General features: G+C 37.4%; 1 pseudogene; it reads right to left on the bottom strand.

The window, feature by feature from the left end:
• Positions 1-787: 787 nt before the first annotated feature.
• On the bottom strand, positions 788-11,365 carry LOC132611406 (peroxidase P7-like; annotated as a pseudogene).
• Between the last annotated feature and the right edge of the window lie 307 nt (positions 11,366-11,672).

The raw sequence follows: 11,672 nt of genomic DNA, 5'->3' as shown, positions 1-11,672 counted from the left end.
TGCTTAGTTGAATACAGAGAAGTAAATGCGTTTTTGTTACCTCTGACGACTATAGGAATATAGGCGTTATAGTAGCATCTACAGGCTTGTGAGTAACTCGGAAGATACTCATAAAGTTATAATCAACCCGTCAACTAGTAACCCATAAGTATAATGATTTGAAAGACTCAAATGGATTATTAGTGGTCATAACCCTAGATCTATCTCTTCTATGATAGAAATCCGCTCTTTCTTGGTTGAAGTTCATTATTTGCTTTTTTTTTTATTTAGTTTATAAATATAAATTTTGATTTTATTTCTTGTTTAGCTATTTAACATTAGTTTAATTTAGTTGACGGTTAATCATAAGTCCCTGTGGGTACGATATCTGGACTTTAAATTCTATATTACTTGTACGACCACGTATATTTGTGTGGGCGTGTGGAAGCAACCGTTGTGATTTAAAGCAATATAATAAAGGTTATACCAATGAATGCCTTGACCATATGAAGGCAATTTAGCATGCAACAACACGAGAGTTATTTAGGTAAACAATATGGTATGGGTATGAGTGTATGACAACACCACTAATTATATATCAAGTAAGCTATTTTAAGTACGCGCGGGTGTTTACATTAAATTAAGTTAAGAGGGAGAAATTTCTCTAAAAAAATTCTTCATGTTACCTCTTCCATGTGTAGCGTGAGATGGTCATATCAGAGAAAATTGTTTGAGCATTCTACTGTCAAATCCAAAATTATAACTACAGAGTGCGCCCTGTTTTTCTTAGACGTTTAACAAAGAAAGGTATTTTATTCATAAAACTCAAATACGATACAAATATAGCATATTGCAGTGTAGAAAAAAGTGGCACTTGAAGCTGTGACGGAGTGGGTAGGTAACAACCATTGAGCCAACAAAACAGCAAATTGAAAAGTCAAAATAAACACACTTAAAATTAAGCAAAGTAGCTAAATTAGTTGATCCTCCTGCAGTTTTTCCTGATCTCTCCCTTAGATCCAGTGAGCGGACGAATGTCACCCATCTTAATGATAGCGGTCACAAAATCAGTGGCAAAACTGCTGGGATTATTACTGTATGATTTCACAATTGAATCGACGGATCCCCCGCTGAAGAACTGCTGATCAGAGTGGAGAAGACCCTTTTTGCTAACAAGGTTAATGACATAGTGGTTGTCGAAGTATGTAGGAGTTTGTAAATCAAGAGGTGCCAAGTTGTTGTCCCCTGAGCCTGAGGTTCTAGGGCAGTTGATTTGCCTGGTTCGTGCTAGTGATGGGTCCAAGTTATTGGTCTCGTTGTATATACGTCCCCTGAAACTGGTGCACCTTGCTTGTCCAATGGTATGAGCTCCTGTCAAACACCAATAAAACAACAGTAACTTATATTAGTCTTTACCTTGACGATACATTAATTGGTAACCTTGTAAAAATACTACTCCATCCGTCCCAAAAAAATTGTCTTACTTTCCTTATTAGTTTGTCTAGAAAAGATTAGCACATTTCGATTTAAAAATAATTTAACTTTATGAGATGATTTACAGCCACACAAATATCTAAAGCTTGTTTTGAACTACACATTTCAAAAGTCTCTCTTTATTTCTTAAACTCATTACCAAGTCAAATTAAGACAATCTTTTTAGGACGGAGGGAGTACTTTTGAATTACTAGAATTTAAACAATAGTTATATATGGTGTAAACTGTTGTGAACATGCCCATTCCTGATTATACTATTGGCCTAAATTAGAATTTTATTTGGGATCCAGCCGAAGGACAGGTGTCAGGATGGCTGTGGCTTAGCGGATATATGTTTGTTATAACTTGTGCTCGTAGGTATCAGTAGAGGGGTATGCGTGTTGTGATTATGCTTAGCCAAAGACTGTGCTTCCAATCTTCAATTCTCTCCGTCTCTCATCCCCTTCTTCTACTATCCGTAATTACTTTATTTTCAGTATTTTCCTTTGTAAATGAGTGGTTTGATTGTTGCAATTACTATCCAGAGCTGTAAATGTTGTATTCCAGTTCTTATTAATACTTTTTTTTTTTTTGGCAATATCAGTGTGTATAACTTAAATCTATTGAGTTTGAAGAGTTGCGGAGAGGAGAACAAACCAGCTAAGGCAACCATGTCCTTTGCGGAAAGACCAACAGCACTGAAGGTAGAGATGAGACGGTTAAGGTTGAAAATTGGTTGAGGAGCGCTGTTATTCGCAGCACCTTGACTTGTTGTCCTGGCATCTCTTCTTCCCAGTTTTACATCCCAATTAGGCCCTCCAAGCTGCATATAGACATCCAACATTCTTGGTTAGCATAAAATTTAACAGGCGGTTTACATAAGAAATAGGAAAAATTACAGCCAAACATCATCCGGCCTTCTAGTTTACAGAATATGTATACAGTGTACAGGTAAGTGTATAGTTTATATTAAATATACATCTAATATACATACTTATACATATAATATACATACCTATAAGAACAGACAGTCGAAGTGTATAGGTAGTGGATACTTCGGCTATGTTTGTAAAATTAGTTGGTCGAAGGGTATATTTGCATAAGTTTAAATAAGAATATGGTGATAATAACATGAAGAATGAACTTACGATGACAACAGAGTCGCGGGCAGTAACGGCCAAAATATCAGCACAAGAGACGACACCGGGGCAGACCTTTTCGACAGCAGATTTGATGTCATCAATAACTTCAAATCCTCTGGCAGAATTGAAATTTGCCTGTGCCCTCTATTCGCCTGTGAAGGTTGATGTATCATCCAGGAACAATGATCTGTCGCATCCCTGAAATAAATTCATAAAGCAATTGCGGCAAAAAAAAAAAAAAAGAGGCAGAAGGCATAAAAAGTTGAGGTAAACGTGACTGATTTAGGAGTATGCCAAGTCAAAAGTTACACAATTAGGTTATTTCGCCTAATGTAACTTATCGATCTAATGGAGACTAAGACATGAATTTATTAGTATTTTAAAAGCAGTATTTGAAGTTAAGTTGAAGAAAGGTATATTTGGTAATTAAAGTTGTGTTTGAATATGCATTTCACTTGAAAAGTGTTAGTGTTTTGTGAGAGAATCTTTTTTACTTAAAAAGGTGATTAGATTCAGTTTTCAAGACTTCAAATTAGAGTGGAAAAATTGATATAACCCACCAGGCCACCAGCCACCACCACCGGAGGTGAAAGCCTGGGTGGATGATTTTCGAAAAAATAATAATGTAACCAGTAGTTCTTTTTTAAGAAAACTTTGTATGTCCAAACGGGCCCTTATCATACCTTCTAAATGCCTGGAGACAGGAAAAGATGTACCTGACTTTACTAGTAAACAAGACACCAACAAAGTTGTCAAATTGTCAAACTTTAGTCTCACGAAGAAAAAACATCACGATCCTAAGACACATGGCAACAAAAAATACTAAACATGTTGGAAATATGTAAAGTGCGCACGGAGAAATGGTCCAAATTTTGTATGCAAAAGAGATCTCTTTTCTCTCCTACGTCCCCATGCAACCCTAATTACTAAACCCTAATTTAGTGATGGCCACCTTGGCCGCTGGCCAGCCGTCACCGGCGGCTGGTCAGCCTCCACCAACAACCAACATTATACATTACCCACCCCTCACTCACCCGCAATCCCTAGATATTCAACCAACACTCCCGTCCACTTCTTCTTCTCCAAACTATGCTCAAACACTCGTGCATGGAACAACTCTTACGTCTAATGCCCACTGTGATCCCATACCAATGAAGGAGGTAACATATGTTGATGGCATTCCTGTTGTGCGCTGGACAACTGCTGAAGTGTGTAGAATGGAGCAGATTGAAAACCTACAACATGCCATTGTTGGTACGTTTTCTTATGGATGGCCGGAGTTACAAGAATTAAGAACTATTATCCCTCAACAGTGTGGTGTGAAAGGAAAGTGTGATATTGGTCTCTTGAGAGATAGACACTTATTGATAAGATGTTCTTTAATGGAGGATTTCATTAATATGTCCTCGAAGGGTGCCTTTTGGTTGAAATCCAAGGATGGTTTTACGTATCAAATGAGACGATTAATTTATGACTCTAACTTTAAGGTTGAGGAATAAACGTCAATAGCCATGGCTTGGATCTCTTTTCCAAATTTGCTTCCCATGTATTTTGTCAAAGAATCATTGTTTACTTTGGCATCTGCAGTTGGGAAACCCCTATTATTGGACATGGACACCATAAACAAAACTAGACCTAACTGCGCAAGGGTTAAGGTTCAACTAGATTTGTTATCTGATCTTCCTAAGTTTGTTATGATGGAAATTGAAGATGAGAAGACTAAGGAGATCAGGGTGGTAAAAGTGAGAATAAAATATGATCATTTACCAAAGTATTGCACAGAATGCATGTTGCAAGGTCATGCAAACGAGGACTGTCGTGTGTTGCATCCTGAACTGGTGACAGACACAAAAGAGGATGCAAAGGAAGAGGAGAAGGAGCATATGAAGGAGGATGTGCCAAATATGGCTACAACCTATACAGTAGGAGGAAGGAGGAGACATCAGGGATGGAGATATCCTGTCCAGACATATGTGCCTAAAGTTCTATCAAGTGGGAAGGTTGTTACTTATCCTGGAATCAATGACAAAAGAAAAAATATAATTAAGATTCCTGCTGATGCTGGGAACAAGAGTGTTCTTGCACCAGAAAGTGCAGTTTCTACACATAATAATTTTGATGTGCTAGAGCAAATCACAGAAGAAGAAGTCAATAATAATGTAGAGGACAAGGGAGCAGATGACAATTATGCGTTGGTCAAGGAGTTAGAAAATGGTAAGGAACAAACTGCTCAATCATCTGATAAGAAAGGAATGGAGGAGAATGTTCAAAGTTTGGTATCCTGTGTGGCAGTCAATGATAGAGAAGATAACATCAAAAATACAGAGAGAAAAATGGATTCAAATGGTGAACAATCAAGTCAGACAACAAAAGATGGGCATGAAAGGGTGGGAGATATAATCATTGTTGTTGAGGAAGGTGATCCTGACAGAAATTTAGAGGACAGAGGTGCAAGTGTGGGAGACATGATTGGTGAGGGTGTCATTGCTGTTGAGGAAGATGATCCTGGAAAAAATTTAGAGAATGCAAGGTATCAGGATCTCATGAAACAAAATGCATGTGAAATTACATGCCATTCTAAGCATGAACATGCCTCAGAATTTATTATGGAGCAGATACAAAAGGTTCCAGATGGTGATGGTGCATATGAGCAGATGGAAAACATTGATGATTTGCATGCTCTAGAATTAGGTGAGAATGAAATGCAGACTGGTGGTGCTGATAGTATTGCAAATGCCAAAGGGGATTTTGGAGTTTGCAGATAGTCAAACAGATCAGGTATTAAGTCTTCCATCTTTGTATCAGGTCCAGGAAGTTGATTTCTCTCCTGATAATAACATGAAGGAGGGAAATTTGAGCATCTCAATTAATGACAATGGCATTGGTTCATTTCCTCCTGAGAGGGAAGTGATAAAGGATTTAGCAGTGACACTAGTGGAAAAGGAAAATGTGCAGCCACTGGTCTTTCAGAGAAACCAATCTCCTTTGAAGGAATTACATGATGTGATCTCTCATAATATTAATGTGGGAGTTGAGGTGGAACATGATGAGGGAAAAAACAAATTCAAAGAAAGTGAAGAAGAGGATTCAGTGGAACAGGTTTTTAGTAATATGGTAAAAGAAGCTGGCATTTCACTAAGATCTAGACAGAAAGGCTCTAAGAAAGGAAAGAAACAAGTAATCACAGATTCTATTCCTATAAGAGTAGTACCAAGGAGAGGTTGTAAGCCTATTTTTAAATGATGATGAAAACACTCTTTTGGAATATCAGGTTTGTGAACACACAACAAGCTTTTCACAGAGTCCAAATGCTGCACAGACATCATAAATTCTCCATTATAGCTTTAATGGAGCCTTTTCAACACTCTAGACATATTCAGGGATTTAGAAGGAGATTAGGCATGAGATATTCCCATTACAACTACAGTGGTAAAATATGGTTCTTTGTAAATGATAATGTGGATGTGAAGATTCTGCAGGACTTAGAACAACAAATAACTATAAAGATGCTTTTCCAAGAGTGGAATAAGTCACTTATGGTAACAATGGTCTATGCAAAGTGTGATCAGCTGGAAAGAATCAGTTTATGGGATAGTCTGTATAGTTTCGCTGATCAAATGGAATTGCCTTGGTTGGTAGGGGGTGATTTTAATGTCATTCTGAATGAAGATAAGAAGATTGGTGGTTTACATGTATCTCCAGATGAATATGAAGATTTTGCATTTTGCATTCATTCATGTGAGCTGTTTGATATAAATTATAAGGGGAGTCTGTTTACTTGGTGGAATGGGAGAGCAGGTAGTGACTGTATTTTCAAGAGGTTGGATAGAATGATTGCAAACTCTAAATTGCAAGATTGGTTTGCACATATGGAGGTGCAACATCTATCCAAAACTGGCTCAGACCATGCCCCTTTATTGCTTACTTGTGGTGAATTTTCACATCACATAAGGAAGCCTTTCAGATTTCTAAAATTATGGACAGAACATGGATCTTTCTTAGAGGTGGTTAACCATGCACGGATCACAGATTTTGAAGGAGATGACTTTATCAGATTTAAGCTGAAATTAAAGAATGTGAAATCTGCATTATCTGCATGGAGTAAGGCAACTTTTGGTGATATTTTCAAGCAACTAACAGTAAGGGAAGAGGTGGTGGGAATTAAAGAAAAATGTTTTGAAGAGGATCCTACTCCTATGAACAGGATGGTGCTACAACAAGCCCAAGCAGAATTGAAGAAATATGTTCATTATGAGGAAGAATTTTGGAGACAAAAGTCACATATGACTAGTTTTGCTGAAGGAGACAGGAATACAAGGTACTTTCATAGTATTGTGAATGGTAGGAGAAAGAGATTGCAAATCAAAAGAATTCAGAATCAGCAAGGAATATGGATAGAAGGGGAGTCACTTTTGGTAGAAGAAGCTTGTAGATTTTACCAACAGCAGTTCTCTCAAGAAGTTGATCCAGTAGACTTTGAGTTGCTACAACATGTTCCTAGTATAGTGGATCAGGATACTAACAATCAGCTGGTAAGCATGCCAACTTTGGAGGAGGTGAAAAAGGTTGTTTTTGAATTATCTGCAGATAGTGCTAGTGGTCCAGATGGTATGATTGGAATATTTTATCAGGTGTGTTGGGACATTGTTGGTGCTGATGTATACAATCTTGTGAAAGATTTCTTTGATAGGCAAACTCTTCCAAAGTCAGTCACACATACCAACCTGGTACTTTTACCAAAGAAGAATAACATTGAGACCTTTGCTGATATGAGACCAGTCAGTCTCAGCAACTTCATCAATAAGGTTATTTCTAGAGTGATTCAGGATAAACTGGAAGGCATTTTACCTTCTCTGATATCTCCCAACCAGTCTAGCTTTGTTAAGGGCAGATGTATCATTGAAAATGTCCTTCTAACTCAAGAAGTTGTGACTGACATAAGACTAAGAGGAAAACCAACTAATGTTGTACTTAAGCTTGACATGGCCAAAGCATATGATAGAGTATCATGGAGTTAATTGATCAGAGTTTTAAAGAAGATGGGATTTGCAGAAATTTTCATAGATATGGTTTGGAGGTTGATAGCACATAATTGGTATTCCATACTTCTGAATGGTCAAGCCTATGGTTTTTTCCATTCCACCAGGGGTGTAAAACAAGGAGATCCTCTCTCTCCTGCTTTGTTCATTTTATCTGTTGAAGTTTTATCTAGAGCATTGAACTCTTTATTTGAGAACAATGATTTTAGAAGTTATGGAATGCCCAAATGGAGTGCAAATCTGAATCATCTGGCATATGCAGATGACACAATAATTTTTTCATCTGCTGATGCTAGATCTTTGGAGCTAATTATGGAGGTATTACATGAATATGAGCAGGTGTCAGGCCAACTTATAAATAAAGGCAAGAGCTCATTCTATGTATACAGTAAGGTGTCTAATGTGCTGATACAACAGGTGGAGAATATTACTGGTTTTAAAAGAGGCACCTTTCCTTTTACATATTTGGGTTGTCCTGTCACACATTCAAGGAAGAGGAAAGCTGATTACAATGATCTGATCAAAAAAGTTAAGAATAGGCTGCAGACCTGGAAAGGAAGACTGTTATCATTTGGAGAAAAAGCTGTTCTGATCAATAATGTACTAATGAGTATGCCAATACATTTGTTGTCAGCCATCAAACCTCCAAAATGTGTTATCACTGATATGCATAAAATATTCTCAAGATTTTTCTGGAATAATAGTGAGGAAAGCAAAAGAAGACACTGGTCATCATGGCTAAACTTGTGTAAGCCAAAAGAGGAAGGAGGAGTAGGCTTTAGATCTTTGTTTGATGTATCTAAAGCCTTATGTGCAAAACTTTGGTGGAAATTCAGGACAACAAATACACTATGGGCAAACTACATGTGGATCAAATATTGTAAAAGACACAGCCCTCAGATTGTGCAGTGGAAGGGAGGTTCTCAAGTATGGAAGGCAATGATAAAGGCTAGAGATAATATAGAGCAAGAAATATGGTGGGAACCAAAGAGTGGAACTGCAAATGTATGGTTTGACAACTGGACAAAGCTAGGGGCTCTATATCACATTATTCTTGATGATTTTGTGATAGATGAGGGCGTTCAAGATGTAAAAGAACTTATGTTGCAGGATGGTTGGAACATAGGAAGACTGCAGCAGTTATTCCCCATGGATATTGTGGATCATATATTAGAAGAACTGCATTTTCATGAACCAAAAGAAGAATGGGATAGGCCAAGATGGACGATGACAGCATCAGACAAATTTACTGTAGGCACTGCATGGGAATTACTGAGGAGCAAAGCAGTCAAGTCAGAAGTATTTAAGAACATGTGGATATCAGGAGTACCTTTTAAGATATCCTTTTTTTTTCTGGAGGTTGTGGAAGTACAAATTACCAGTTGGAGAGGTAGTAAGAAGGATTGGGGTAGATACTGAGGCAACATGTTACTGTTGTGATCCTAGGCAATATGAAACTATGGATCACTTGTTTGTTACAAAAACTGTTGCTACAAAAGTGTGGACTTATGTTAAAACTGTTGTTGGCATCACAACACAGTTTCAACAAGTCAGGCAAATTCTTCAGGTCTGGTGGAATGCAGATTGCCCCTCAAAGTTCAGAACCATCTTTAAAGCTATTCCAATGGTCACTATATGGCAGATATGGAAGTGGAGGAATACAGTTCTACATGGAGAGAGGATGTCCATCAACAAAGTGATCTATGAGATAAACATGATCATATATCAAAAGTGTATAATGAGGTTTCCTGGGCAAAACAACTTACCAAGATGCATACCTCAAATCCTACAAGTCTTTGAAGCATACAGGCCAAGAATTGTAAGCAAGATAGTGAAATGGGATTTTGCTATGCCAGGATGGTTTAAATGTAATTCTGATGGAGCTTCTAGGGGAAATCCTGGACCAAGCTCTGTGGCATTTTGTATTAGAAATGCAGTAGGTGATTTCCAGTTTGTAGCAGCAAGAAGGATATCAGATGGTTCAAATTTGATAGCTGAAGCAAGGGCACTACATGAGGGTCTTAAGTACTGTGTTACACACAGTTTGTTGCCAGTGGTGATGGAAACAGACTCAATGACTATGAAGATGATCTTAACTGGTCAGTTGGAGACTCCATGGAGTATATCAATGATCATAAATGTTATTTCAAGGTTGAAGAGGGATAAGAAAGTGAGGGTGGAGCATGTTCTGAGAGAAGGAAATGGTCTGGCTGATTTTTTAACTAACTATGCTTTTGATTTTGCAGGTGATCATCATTTTCATAGTTTTACCTCACTTCCTGTGAAAGCAAGGAAAATTCTAAACACAGAAAAGTCACAAATACCATACATGAGGATCAGGACAGCTAAGGACCATCATATCCCTGGAGGTTAATAGCAATCTGGAGAACAGTAGCAGCAACAAGGCTACATTTCAACAACATGTACCTGTATGAAACTATCTTTGGCAGGAGTACAAGAGTGGTATTAGCTTTAAGCTCATTCTCTTGTAAGACTTCTAAAGATTGGTTCATTCAGGAAATTTGCGATAATGGCAAACAATGTTCAACTTCAAGGCAAGGAGATAGCAGCTACATCTGAAGGAAAATGGAGGAATTCTACTCCATCCTGGAAGCCTGAATATGTATTCATTTGATTTTGAACCATAACACCTAGTGAGAGCTTGTAGGTGTTTGAGATGGTATCAAATCAAGGCCAGAGGATCTGTAGTAGACTAGGTTCTATATAGTCTTTGGATGTAGTTTACATTTTATTCCTTTTCTTAGATTTTTTTCATTTCTTTTCTTTCTTTCATCTATTGTACAGAAAATTTACTATTTAAAAAAAAAAACGGCGGGAGTAACTATGACTCTCTTAAGGTAAAAAAAATAATGTAAAGTGCGCACTATATAACACTTTTATGTTGTTAATAGATAAATGTCATACTACATATAATAAAACATTAGCGTGTTTAGAATGTGGAAACAACAACAACAATAATATTTGAAAAAAGGCTGATGCGGTGAAAACACCCCTAAACTTGACACGAATTATTACTTTAGTCCTCAAACTATTGCCACACTTAAAAACGCCCCTAATATTTGCAAACTGAATTTAAATTCACCCCATGTTGCCACATGGCACAGCAAGAAAATGCCAAGTGGACAGCGCGTGGATTCACGTTGCTGAGGTGACCTAAAACGGGGGTGAATTTAAATTGAGTTTGCCAAGATTAGGGGTGTTTTTAAGAGGGTGAATAGTTCAGAGACTAAAGTACGAAAACGTGTCAAGTTTAGAGGTATTTTCACCACTTCAGCCTTGAAAAAATGACCGGAAAAAGGGAGAGGAAATCAAGAAAGTAAATTACATTGATGAAACAATCGTGGAAGAATAGGCGAAGTAGGGAAGCACCCATTCGGGTTTCCTTCTGAATGGCAGAACGAACAACAGATTTCACAGTTTCATAGAGCTTAGGACATGATTTTGAGTAAAATCCAGTGGTGAGTTCAGCTGTGGAGCTTCCCATTAAACTCACTAGGAAAAACAAAACTATGTCAGTCTTAAAAGAAGCCATGGATGAGTTTTTACTTAGAAATATAATAATGTTATAACCTATTACTTTGAAGAGAAGAAGTGTGGTACATTGATGAGAAAAATCACGTATTTATAGGGAAGAAGCTGTGGAGACTAGAGAATGCTTTCTCAGGGTTATTGTTTTCGGCTGGTTACCTAACACGGAGACCCCATCGCATGTCTTTTTACGTTTGACAGAATTAAAGCAAACAGAACCAATAAGATCAATAAAAAATTAATGGATCATTTACTTCTTGACAGTATTTGAATAGTAAAACAGGTCCGCGTATACCTGTTTAAGAATTACAGGAAGTTATTAAAGTATGACGCTTTACGACTTGTTATGATCCTAAGTTATTAAAGTATGACACTTTACGACTTGTTATGATCTTATTAGTCATACAAAGGGGACCCAGACATTAGCAAAACGTAAAGTAGATTCATCGACTTGTTACTCGCACAATTAAACAACACTACTGTTAACTAA

This window comes from Lycium barbarum, chromosome 9, assembly GCF_019175385.1.
Source record: "Lycium barbarum isolate Lr01 chromosome 9, ASM1917538v2, whole genome shotgun sequence".
In the NCBI taxonomy this organism is placed as follows: Eukaryota; Viridiplantae; Streptophyta; class Magnoliopsida; order Solanales; family Solanaceae; genus Lycium; species Lycium barbarum.
The sequence above is the reverse complement of the archived record's forward strand: the minus strand, read 5'-3'. Positions and strand labels throughout refer to the sequence as shown.